Source organism: Tachypleus tridentatus, chromosome 12 (genome assembly GCF_004210375.1).
Source record: "Tachypleus tridentatus isolate NWPU-2018 chromosome 12, ASM421037v1, whole genome shotgun sequence".
In the NCBI taxonomy this organism is placed as follows: domain Eukaryota; kingdom Metazoa; phylum Arthropoda; class Merostomata; order Xiphosura; family Limulidae; genus Tachypleus; species Tachypleus tridentatus.
The window spans coordinates 119572569-119586853 of NC_134836.1; the positions used below are offsets into that span (position 1 = coordinate 119572569).

General features: G+C 32.4%; 1 pseudogene across 1 annotated transcript in view; it reads right to left on the minus strand.

The window, feature by feature from the left end:
- LOC143234508 (kinesin heavy chain-like) overlaps positions 1–14285 on the minus strand; it is a 106382-nt pseudogene that overhangs the window by 22053 nt on the left and 70044 nt on the right. Inside the window, exons 8-15 of the transcript XR_013018691.1 lie at positions 13407–13531; positions 11558–11662; positions 11067–11215; positions 9140–9288; positions 4503–4765; positions 3712–3918; positions 2099–2248; positions 771–864 (exon numbers count right to left, since the gene is read on the minus strand). The product of XR_013018691.1 is annotated as a kinesin heavy chain-like (transcript). The remainder of the gene's footprint in view (positions 1–770; positions 865–2098; positions 2249–3711; positions 3919–4502; positions 4766–9139; positions 9289–11066; positions 11216–11557; positions 11663–13406; positions 13532–14285) is intronic.

Below are 14285 nucleotides of genomic sequence, written 5' to 3' on the forward strand. Positions count from 1 at the left end.
TTACCATACAACATCTCAACTTTAAGAATGTCATATTCTCCTGTATAATGTTTTAAAATTTCTCTATACTAACCTTCAGAAACTTTAACAGTGTTATCTACTTAAATGAATGAACAGAAATGTTCTTCAAAAATATTAAACTATAAAGAGTTAAAAGCTTGACATATCCTTCATTTTAGAGCCATTTTTGGAAGCACGACTAATTGTGATTGTGGCCAAATATACCACTTACAGCAAGAATATCTTAAACAATAAATTGATGGATTCTTGTTATTGTGAGTATGAATATAAATATGAAATCAACTATGTTTGTTACTACAATAAATTTTAATTCTGTTCCAAATTAGGTAGTGTGCTTTTATCAATAGTCAAGAATAATTATTAATACTGTCCAAGACTAAAGCAAACAAATGTGAATATTAAAAATGTAACTAAAGAAGACTGGAATGGATATTAAAACTGTTTTAAAAATGGAGAACAATGTTTTGACCTTCTTAGGTCATCTACAGATTTAAAAAACCTGTTAACTTGAAGATGTCCTAGGAAGATCAAAAGGTCGTTCTCTACTTTATTTTTAAAACAGTGTTAATACCCATACCAGCCTTCTTGAGTTACATTTTTACTTCAAGTGGGTTTCTCGTCATCATGAAACAAACATTAAGTACAAACTGAAAATTACAAACAACAACACTTTAGGTAGATGTTTAGAAATTTATTGAAGAATAAAAAACTGACATGTAGCTATCCATCCCACCCTGAAAGCTTCTTACCTGAGCTAACGCCTTCACCTCAGACTTCATCTTACTAATATACAAACGCAACTGTAAACTCTTCTTCAAGTTTTACATTTACATCTGTTGTAGGCTGTCAAGAACAAACATTACAATAATATTAATACATCAGTAACCATACTAATAAAACAGTCATCTGGACATCTACAATTAGTTTTATCATAATAATACCAGTGATAAGAATGTTTTTCACATATGCTTTTTTAATTTTAATCCTAAGTGGAACTTACTACCTTAACTTGTAAAATAATAAACCTAAGCCTTCAGTTGAACAAGTGAAAATTTAAATACATTACAATGGATCTACCCAGTTCAAACGTTTAAATTAAAATTTTTATATAACGTCTTCAACCACTTGCATTTCTACACATACAGAGAAACTACGAACAAATGAAACAAAGAATATGGTAACTTTTAAAGTATTGTTGATGATCCAAAAGTGTCAAAAAACAGCTCTGAATATTAGAGAATCTGTCATTTAACTCATACTTGAAGTTAGATTATAAAACCTATTCTATTGTTCTTCAGCTAGTGGTTGATAGACATTTTTCAGTAAACAATTATTAACAAACTAAGATTTTGACTGAATTTTGTTTACACTTTGAATACCCTAATAACTTAATGAAGTTTAATTTCATTACCAATGATTATTATATAATTAAGAGTATTCTGCATTTATACTGGAGACATTAAAATACCACAGTTAACTGATGCCAAAGTGGCATAACCAACGACTGTTGAATTAAAGTCACCCATGTGAATAATAAAAAAGCGTATTTTCACAATGTGCTTTCACGGGATTATTAAATTGAAATTATAAACAAGGTTTTAAAAGATGCTTACTAATCAGTAGGTAATTCATAGTTTTTCTGTTGTAGATCTTTCTTACAAACTTACGAATAACAGTAACAATAGTTAATGTTTACTTTCAAGATATAACAATACTGAAAAGATATAAACAAATATTGTACAAATAATTTTACTATAATGTCTCTAGTAACAATAAAAAGTGCAACACAACTCTTACAAAGTAAGAAATCATTGTATTAACTCTACACAAAACCCATGAACCTGAACATTTTTTAACCCCTTTTGGGAATAAGACGTCTTTTTTCTTTCACTTTTTTCATTGTTACATGTTTAAATCATGTTGTAATACTTAAAAATTACAACTAGAAGTTTCAGAATAATATTTTAGCAAACATCACACAAGTCCAGTAGTTATGGTAGAAAGATTTCTTAACACTCAGTTAATTTCTGTATCTGTTGAATGTTTATAAATAACTACTTAAGTTCAAGTTCGTTACTTTCATGTCTGCAGCATTTCCACCAATAACAGTCCCAATCTCTCCAAGGTCCTTTAGTAAGTTCGTTAACATTTCAGTAATTCTCTTCCTCTGGTGAACATTTTGATCCTTTTGTTGCTGCAGATCATTCTGAGTTGTGTTTAAGTGAGACTAAACAGAAATTAAAAATTCATGATTTAGAATGATATATCTAAAGCTTGATGGTATATTTATATAAGTAGTAAATCTGGAGGTTCAAGAACAGATTTATAATTTACTATAATCACATAATTCATGATACTTGTATCATCTTTATGTTACTCCCCATTTTTACTTAAAATAACTGTGTCAAATTTATGATTTTTTAAAAATTAATTCATCAAACCCTAATTTTATTTTATATCAGCAGTAGTCTTCCACCAATTTTTTAATCACATCTGACAGTTATAAACATTCCAAGATCATCTAACAGAGAAAGAATTTCAGATACGTACCAGATTATAAAATAAATATGGCTACAGATTCTAGCTCAATATCAACCCTGAATCGTAACCTTACTCAAAGCTACACAGAACAACACAGATTCTAGCTCGATATTAACCCTGAATCGTAACCTTACTCAACACTACACAGAACAACACAGATTCCAGTTCGATATTAACCCTGAATCGTAACCTTACTCAACACTACAGAGAACAACACAGATTCTAGCTCGATATCAACCCTGAATCGTAACGTTACTCTACACTACACAGAACAACACAGATTCTAGCTTGATATTAACCCTGAATCGTAACCTTACTCAACACTACACAGAACAACACAAATTCTAGCTTGATATTAACCCTGAATCGTAACCTTACTCTACACTACACAGAACAACACAGATTCTAGCTCGATATCAACCCTGAATCGTAACCTTACTCAACACTACACAGAACAACACAGATTCTAGCTCGATATCAACCCTGAATCGTAACCTTACTCAACACTACACAGAATAACACAGATTCTAGCTCGATATTAACCCTGAATCGTAACCTTACTCAACAATACACAGAATAACACAGATTCTAGCTCGATATTAACCCTGAATCGTAACCTTACTCAACACTACAGAGAACAACACAGATTCTAGCTCGATATCAACCCTGAATCGTAACCTTACTCAACACTACACAGAATAACACAGATTCTAGCTCGATATTAACCCTGAATCGTAACCTTACTCAACACTACACAGAACAACACAGATTCTAGCTCGATATTAACCCTGAATCGTAACCTTACTCAACACTACAGAGAACAACACAGATTCTAGCTCGATATTAACCCTGAATCGTAACCTTACTCAACACTACAGAGAACAACACAGATTCTAGCTCGATATTAACCCTGAATCTTAACCTTACTCAACACTACAGAGAACAACACAGATTCTAGCTCGATATCAACCCTGAATCGTAACGTTACTCTACACGACACAGAACAACACAGATTCTAGCTTGATATTAACCCTGAATCGTAACCTTACTCAACACGACACAGAACAACACAGATTCTAGCTTGATATTAACCCTGAATCGTAACCTTACTCAACACGTTCTTGTCCACCACTTTACAATGAAACTTACCAGTTTTTCATTTAATTCTTCACTAAGGCTCTCGTACTCTCTGTTCTTTGTTTCAACCTCCTGTGATTTTTGGTCGTAGTTCACAGCCAGCTCCTCCAGAGCTTGAAGGACCTCCTTTACCTCCTCCTTGGCAGATTCATTTTCCTGTTGCAGCTTGTTCATTTCCTGCTGAAGGTTCTCGTAATCTCGACGAGTGGTCATAATCAACTGCAGAAATAACAGTTATAAGTGGGTTAAAGTTTTCGTAAACACTTCTCATGTGCAAGCCTGTTTATTAATGTATTGCTAAGTAAAGTGTAAACTCATTAACTGATGTGTAAATCTATTATTTACATTGTTATAAAGTTAAAGTAATACATAACTCGATTAAAAACATTAAGTTTCAAATAAAACACAAAATAGATATTTCTGAAAACATCTTAAACAATTTAATCTTTAATAATGGTAATTTATATATTGGCCACAAAACATATTACTGGATTTATTAATTAAGAAACACTACAAGAATTCAAGTCTGTATGAAAACAGTGAACAGCTTTGTATAGAATATTTACCATCTGGACATTTACCCTAAATAACCTTTTTTTCAAATCTAGAAGCATGCTATTAAGAGCTGTGAACACCGAGATAAAAAGAATTACTGTCTCTTTAAATTTGACTTTTCATTAACTGGTTACAGTAGAACCTGGATGTTTTATTATCTGGTTAAAGTACGATCTCAGCTTTTCCTCACCCGATCAGAGTTCAACCTGAGCTTCTCATTGCTTTGTTAAAGTAAAATATATTCATACCTCTCCCTGCTCTAACATCTGTTCCTTGAAAGACTCAATCAGCTGACTCTGGCGATCTATTTCATCATCTTTCTCATCCATTTGTGCATACAGGCGGGCCCTCTCCTCTTCAAACTTAGCTCTTTCCTCATTGGTCATTGGTTCAGCAGACACCTGAGGTGCTAGATTTGGTAAACTGACCACAGAAGATGATTCTGAGAGACTCAAAGTGCTGGTCTCCAAGTCTTTACTAGACAGTTGTTCATCTTGAGGCACCGATTCACCTGAACAAAAGATAACATTTGTTAATTCATGAAGGACTCCTACAGTTCTGTGAACATTCTAAGTGCTGTTGCTGTTCAGTTTCTCTACCTTGTTTTAATTAAGACACTTCTACCCATAACTTCACAGCACCCCTAGAAGAAAACTACAGCACCCTAGTTGAGAAACATGAATTAGCTGAACACAGTTCTGCTTGTATACATTTGCTCATGAACAGAGTTCACCAACATAAAATAAATACCCTACAAAAGCAATGATCAAACTTTGTTACTTTTATGAAAACTCCAATAAACTAGAAATATTAAGAATTATTGTAGAACACAACTGACAATTTATATCAAAATTAAGTCCTTTACTGTCAACACCACTCAGCTTAATTAGTCGAATGTCTTTATCAACATTTTGCCAATTTTCGATGTCAAAGATGCTCAGTTTATTAACAACTTGAGCTTTTCCTAAGTCAAAAGACTGTTTCTCTAGTAAGGATTTGTTTAAAATATTTCTTGAAGACTTTGCGTAACCTTCTATTTAAGATACATTTAAGACTCTAATTTGTTGATAGTTTATTTTAATCTTAAGAGGCTATTAGTTTTAAATTTATTTCATAATACCACTTACATTAATCCATTTCAGGTATTTATCCCTCCTTTACTGATGACGTTTTATCACTATGTCACTCTCTTAATATAAAACATTATTCAGAAGTATGAATTAACTATTGTTCTTGTATTCGTTACTCAAATTATCACTTCAATCATACATTTGTTTTTATTTCTCTAGTGTTGTCCTTATTCAAACAACACTTATGTTTGTCTTTAAAGAAAACCCATCTACAGCCAACATTATTTCTCTCACAGAATAACTACTACTAACAAACTAACCATTTCTCTCACAGTATAACAGCCCCTAGCAAATTAACCATTTCTTTCATAATACAATAATTGTTAGCAATTAACCATTTCTCTCACAGTACAATAACCACTACCACACTAACCATTTCTCTCACAGTACAATAACCACTACCACACTAACTGTTTCTCTCACAGTATAATAACCACTAGCAAACTAACCATTTCTCTCACAGTATAATAACCACTACCACACTAACCGTTTCTCTCACAGTACAATAACCACTACCACACTAACAGTTTCTCTCACAGTACAATAACCACTAGCACACTAACTGTTTCTCTCACAGTACACTAACCACTAGCACACTAACCGTTTCTCTCACAGTACAATAACCACTAGCACACTAACTGTTTCTCTCACAGTACAATAACCACTAGCACACTAACTGTTTCTCTCACAGTACAATAACCACTACCACACTAACCGTTTCTCTCACAGCACAATAACCACTAGCACACTAACCGTTTCTCTCACAGTATAATAACCACTAGCAAACTAACCATTTCTCTCACAGTACAATAACCACTACCACACTAACAATTTCTCTCACAGTATAATAACCACTAGCAAACAAACCATTTCTCTCACAGTACAATAACCACTAGCAAACTAACCATTTCTCTCACAGTACAATAACCACTACCACACTAACAATTTCTCTCACAGTACAATAACCACTAGCAAACTAACCATTTCTCTCACAGTACAATAACCACTAGCAAACTAACCATTTCTCTCACAGTACAATAACCACTACCACACTAACAATTTCTCTCACAGTACAATAACCACTAGCAAACTAACCATTTCTCTCACAGTACAATAACCACTACCACACTAACAATTTCTCTCACAGTACAATAACCACTAGCAAACTAACCATTTCTCTCACAGTACAATAACCACTAGCAAACTAACCATTTCTCTCACAGTACAATAACCACTACCACACTAACAATTTCTCTCACAGTACAATCACCACTAGCACACTAACCATTTCTCTCACAGTACAATAACCACTAGCAAACTAACCATTTCTCTCACAGTACAATAACCACTAGCAAACTAACCATTTCTCTCACAGTACAATAACCACTACCACACTAACAATTTCTCTCACAGTACAATAACCACTACCACACTAACAATTTCTCTCACAGTACAATAACCACTAGCAAACTAACCATTTCTCTCACAGTACAATAACCACTACCACACTAACCATTTCTCTCACAGTACAATAACCACTAGCAAACTAACCATTTCTCTCACAGTATAATAACCACTAGCAAACTAACCATTTCTCTCACAGTACAATAACCACTAGCAAACTAACCATTTCTCTCACAGTATAATAACCACTAGCAAACTAACCATTTCTCTCACAGTACAATAACCACTAGCAAACTAACCGTTTCTCTCACAGTACAATAACCACTAGCACACTAACCGTTTCTCTCACAGTACAATAACCACTACCAAACTAACAATTTCTCTCACAGTACAATAACCACTAGCACACTAACCATTTCTCTCACAGTACAATAACCACTAGCACACTAACCATTTCTCTCACAGTACAATAACCACTAGCACACTAACAGTTTCTCTCACAGTACAATAACCACTAGCACACTAACAGTTTCTCTCACAGTACAATAACCACTAGCACACTAACCGTTTCTCTCACAGTACAATAACCACTAGCACACTAACCGTTTCTCTCACAGTATAATAACCACTAGCATACTAAGCTTTTCTCTCACAGTATAATAACCACTAGCACACTAACCGTTTCTCTCACAGTATAATAACCACTAGCACACTAACCGTTTCTCTCACAGTATAATAACCACTAGCACACTAACCGCTTTCTCTCACAGTATAATAACCACTAGCACACTAACCGTTTCTCTCACAGTATAATAACCACTAGCACACTAACCTTTCTCTCACAGTATAATAACCACTAGCACACTAACCGTTTCTCTCACAGTATAATAACCACTAGCACACTAACCGTTTCTCTCACAGTATAATAACCACTAGCACACTAACCGTTTCTCTCACAGTATAATAACCACTAGCACACTAACCGTTTCTCTCACAGTATAATAACCACTAGCACACTAACCATTTCTCTCACAGTACAATAACCACTAGCACACTAACAGTTTCTCTCACAGTATAATAACCAGTAGCACACTAACCATTTCTCTCACAGTACAATAACCACTAGCACACTAACAGTTTCTCTCACAGTACAATAACCACTAGCACACTAACAGTTTCTCTCACAGTATAATAACCAGTAGCACACTAACCATTTCTCTCACAGTATAATAACCACTAGCACACTAACCATTTCTCTCACAGTACAATAACCACTAGCACACTAACAGTTTCTCTCACAGTACAATAACCACTAGCACACTAACTTTTTCTCTCACAGTATAATAACCACTAGCACACTAACTTTTTCTCTCACAGTATAATAACCACTAGCACACTAACTTTTTCTCTCACAGTATAATAACCACTAGCACACTAACTGTTTCTCTCACAGTATAATAACCACTAGCACACTAACCGTTTCTCTCACAGTATAATAACCACTAGTACACTAACCGTTTCTCTCACAGTACAATAACCACTAGCACACTAACTGTTTCTCTCACAGTATAACAACCACTAGCACACTAACTGTTTCTCTCACAGTATAATAACCACTAGCACACTAACCGTTTCTCTCACAATATAATAACCACTAGTACACTAACAGTTTCTCTCACAATATAATAACCACTAGCACACTAACCGTTTCTCTCACAGTATAATAACCACTAGCACACTAACAGTTTCTCTCACACTATAATAACCACTAGCACACTAACCGTTTCTCTCACAGTATAATAACCACTAGTACACTAACCGTTTCTCTCACAGTACAATAACCACTAGCACACTAACTGTTTCTCTCACAGTATAACAACCACTAGCACACTAACTGTTTCTCTCACAGTATAATAACCACTACCACACTAACCGTTTCTCTCACAATATAATAACCACTAGCACACTAACAGTTTCTCTCACAGTATAATAACCACTAGTACACTAACAGTTTCTCTTACAGTACAATAACCACTAGCACACTAACTTTTTCTCTCACAGTATAATAACCACTAGCACACTAACTTTTTCTCTCACAGTATAATAACCACTAGCACACTAACTGTTTCTCTCACAGTATAATAACCACTAGCACACTAACCGTTTCTCTCACAGTATAATAACCACTAGCACACTAACCGTTTCTCTCACAGTATAATAACCACTAGCACACTAACTGTTTCTCTCAGAGTATAATAACCACTAGCACACTAACCGTTTCTCTCACAGTACAATAACCACTAGCACACTAACAATTTCTCTCATAGTATAATAACCACTAGCACACTAACCGTTTCTCCAGCGGTTCAGTTCTGCTTCAGCTCGTGAAAGTTGACTCTTCAACTTAGCATTCCTCTCTTTCTCTCTCTCATATCGACGTTTCCACTCTTCAGCTGTCAGTTCTTCATTCACAATCACATTATTCTTAATTGTTTTAGCTCTGAAAGAAACATGAAAAGGGGAAAAATATTTACTTAATAAAACTTATGTAGCAATATACCAAAATAGTCAGAAAAGCAATGAAAATATTATTAAAAATTTCACTAGTCTAAGGTAAACTGAAAATTATGAGAGTTTTCTTTATTTCGTTGGTTTAGTGTAACACTACACAATGAATTACCTGTACTTTGTCCACTGTAAGGACCCAAACTTCGAATTGTACTGTTAAAACTTCACAAGTTACCACTGACTCACAAAGAGACATGAAGAGTCTTACCAATATGTTGAATGACTTCTTGTTACTAACATTTTAAGAATACAAACATAAAATGTAGGTTGATCTTCACTTATTACAACTTAAAATCAAATGGTTGAATATTATAATAACAAGTCTGCACTAAAGTAATGTAGCAATAAATTATCACTAAAATATTCAACAAGTTGGTCCATTTAAACTGACAGAACACCAAGACTGAAAACCCAACATCTGCACACTTCTGAATAAAGTCAATGAAGTACAGTGAAATTAAATCTTTAATATTAGTTGGTAGATCATCAAATCCTTGCTTACAAAACTAATAAAAAGCAATATTCTTGCAGGAACTAACTCTATGAGGAAAAATCAATGAATGAAAAGGTGGAATTTAAAAGGAACTTTGTTTTTTTGTTTGTTGAATTTCATACAACGCTACTCGAGAGTTATCTGTGCTAGCCGTCCCTAATTTAGCAGTGTGAGACTATAGGGAAGACAGGTAGTCATCACCACCCACTGCCAACTGTTGGGCTATTCTTTTACCAACAAATAGTGGCATTGACCGTGACTTTATAACACCTCCATGGCTGATTACAAGTCAAGTGCCTTAACCACCTGGCCATGCTGGGCCAAATTTGAAAGGATTTTTTTGTTTGTTTGTGATAACTTTTCATGCTATCTTTTGAAGGTTATTTCTGATGTAGCTTTTAAATAAAACTGTAAAATGAATCTTGAACATTCAAAGATATATAATTACAACAATTAATTTCTTATCCCTAAAAAGTTAACTAACAAAATAACTGAACCATGGAGTTGGCAACAAGCCATACCTCAAGTCTAAAATACAATTAAAATAACTTAAGCATATTCTGTGAATTACTTACAATACAGAACTAACTTCAGTGTAAAGGATACTAAAGAATAAACTGGCACATCTAAGTGATTATTCTTGAAACTTAGTTTGTCCAATATTACGATCAGATGCCCTTCATCAAACAGAAAAGACCACCACACAACATAAACTAGAAAGAGTTTTTCAACTAAACATGTTAATATATTCTTTACTGTCATTTGATATTTTTCTTCTCATGTCTTGCAAAACAATAAACTTAATAACTTCATGTCTGCCAACATTATTGTTTACTTTTCATTATACTTGTAAACCAAAAAGCAGTGAAAATAAACAGGTATTAAACTCCTAATTCTTGTTTTCTGAGGAACACTTAGAAGCTATAATTATAATAATAAATATTATTTTATTTATTTATTTTAAAACATTACTTTCAAAATACCATCAATATTCTAAAATACATCACAAAGAGCAGTGAAAAGTAAATTTGTGAAATTTATTAATTAATACATTTGATCTGTATTCATCAATCATTCCTGTTTGTTATTCATTAAAACCAAAAAGGTTTGATCAATTTGAGATACACTAGAGACAACACCAACAGATCTTACATCAAAGATAATTTACTTAGAGTACTAACATCTGGGTACAAACACAACAATTAGGCATTTCTTACCTCCTACCAAAATCCAGGGTTGACTTAGTCTCTGTTTCATTGTAAGATGCAGGAGAACAACAGATGATAATCGTGGTACGGGAGTTTCCTCCTAAACTCTCCTGAAGGATTCGGGTAAGTTTACTGTCACGATAGGGTATGTGGCTTTTCTATGCATAAAACAAATTGCAAAACAATGAGAAAAAACATAATTACACTCATTTTACTAAACAGTTCTGGTATTCTTACAACATCAAACTATTCTGTTTTTCAGTCTTATCAAACACTTAAAAATTGTAAAAAAAAAGGTTATATATTACAGAGTAGCTTTTTTTTAAAATAATTAATTACAAAACACAATAATAACAATAATCTCACATAAAAATATTTTACACAGAATACAGCAGAGAAATGTAGTAATGTTTTAGAATGACATTTCTCTGCTGTATCCTGAGTAAAATGTTTTAACTTAAAAAACTGTTATATAAAAGTAGGATTAAGATGTCTCTTACATTTCCGTCAGCTAGGGCTGAAATAACATTGCCTAAAGCAGAGAGAGATTTATTGATGTTCTTGGCTTCGTCCAAGACCATGCCCTCGGCTCCAGTTTTACTCACCTGCATGGAAAGGTCTTTATTAGAGGAAATTTGATAAAAAAACAAACAGACTACTTAACACTAACTAAAGATAAATGTACAGACAATGACAATACAAGATATGTATTTATAAAGAAAAAATTATATACAGCTAAAACATACTGTCTATATTTAAAACAGACTTAATAATAGCTAGATCCATAGTATGTATATAGAAACAAAGATTTAATATTGACTAAAGATATACTTGTTTACGTATAAAACAATTTAATATTGACTAGAGATACTTGTTTACATATAAAACAATTTAATATTGACTAGATATACTTGTTTACATATAAAACAATTTAATATTGACTAGATATACTTGTTTACGTATAAAACAATTTAATATTGACTAGATATACTTGTTTACGTATAAAACAATTTAATATTGACTAGATATACTTGTTTACGTATAAAAGAGATTTAATATTAACTAAAGATATACTTCTTTACATATAAAACATAAAATGTGTTTATAAAGAACAAGGTAACTCTTTGTTTTAATATTGACTAAAGATATACTTCTTTACATATAAAACATAAAATGTGTTTATAAAGAACAAGGTAACTCTTTCTGTTTTAATATTAACTAAAGATATACTTCTTTACATATAAAACATAAAATGTGTTTATAAAGAACAAGGTAACTCTTTCTGTTTTAATATTAACTAAAGAAATACTTCTTTACATATAAAACATAATATGTGTTTATAAAGAACAAGGTAACTCTTTCTGCAGTAGAAAAGTTTCACTTGATTATTTCCTCCACATAATAACAAAACTAGTTAGTATTTACTCTTGGTTTAATAAAATGACGTTCAGTATTTTATTCAAAAGCATCAGAAATACTTCAACATTATTTTAATTTTTTTTTATAGTGTTGATCAGAAAGTTCAATTTTATATATTTAGTCAGTTTCAACTTGACTAGTTTTCTTTAACATGTTTCTTTTGTCACTTTTGTTTACCAAATGCAGTAATCACCACTTCCAGCTATAAATCACAAAAACAGACAAGACATTGGATATCTTTTCTAATGCTAATCTAGCTTCAGGTTCTCTGGCTTGTCACGTTTTCAACAAACTGCTTTCACCACTTTATATTGATATAAAAAGTTTATGAACTGTTCTGTTCAACTGTATTTAAATTTGGTTTATGGCCATTTTCAAAACTGGACTTTTTTAGTGACAGTTCAAACGCCATGTTGTGAAGCCACAAAACAAAGGTGGAAACAAACTGCTGTGCTTATAAAACAACAGAATTACACAAACTAAACATGTTGTGAACTAAACAAACTAAATAATGTTGCAAAGTGATCAAATACTAATTCCAGCATATTTCTTAATTAAAATTATTTAAATAAACATAAAATTACTATTTTTACTTTAATTGTGAAACTGTATGTGCAGGTGGTGAACACATCATTTGAAGGATCGCTCAATCGAGTTGACACTGACTGAGGGTAAAATGAACACTTATAAAATTAATGTTGATAAAATGTCTCGAAAGAAAAACATTTAATAATAAAAAACTGTGTCTGTATACCTCACTATCTGAATAAAAATAATTTTTTTTTTAAGAATACAATAAAGTTAAAAAAGTTCTTTAGCAGTCCATTTTTCTAAACAAAAAAAAAGTGGTTAGTGTTTGTTTCTTACAGCTACAACCAGGTGTCCAGATCTCGGTATATACTTCACTTTTCACAAAAGATGGTCACTTACTTTTTCACTTCCAGCTAAATCCACCAAGTACAGTTTACCACTTAACTTCTTCTGGTTCTCCATGTGTTCCTGTTTGACATTTATAAGAAAGACGCTGTGACTCCGGGAGCTGTGCTCGTTCATATCTACCGGTAACGAGATTGAAAGCCATACAATCAGTTTTACAACTGTTTTCTCCATCCTGGAAGACTCTTATTCATACAATACAACAGAATATGGTACCAAAGCCAACTATATTTAGATGTTTGTTTTTCATTTTATGGAAACAGTTTTGAATAATTTATTTTTTCAACATATAAGATCATTTACAAGCATAACTACATGGAAAGGGGGGCTAGAAAAACTTCCTCAGGGGCTAATAACACTTCCATTGACCCTAATCATTTGTGTACCAGCAAGAAGAAAAAAAACATTATAATGTGTTATATTTTACAATGACTTTTAAGTTGATTTCTACACAATAAAACATATTTTAATAATGACTACACTATAAATGTGAATGGTTAAAACATACTTTTAAGTTGATTTCTACACAATAAAACATATTTTAATAATGACTACACTATAAATGTGAATGGTTAAAACATACTTTTAAGTTGATTTCTACACAATAAAACATATTTTAATAATGACTACACTATAAATGTGAATGGTTAAAACATACTTTTAAGTTGATTTCTACACAATAAAACATATTTTAATAATGACTACACTATAAATGTGAATGGTTAAAACATACTTTTAAGTTGATTTCTACACAATAAAACATATTTTAATAATGACTACACTATAAATGTGAATGGTTAAAACATACTTTTAAGTTGATTTCTACACAATAAAACATATTTTAATAATGACTACACTATAAATGTGAATGGT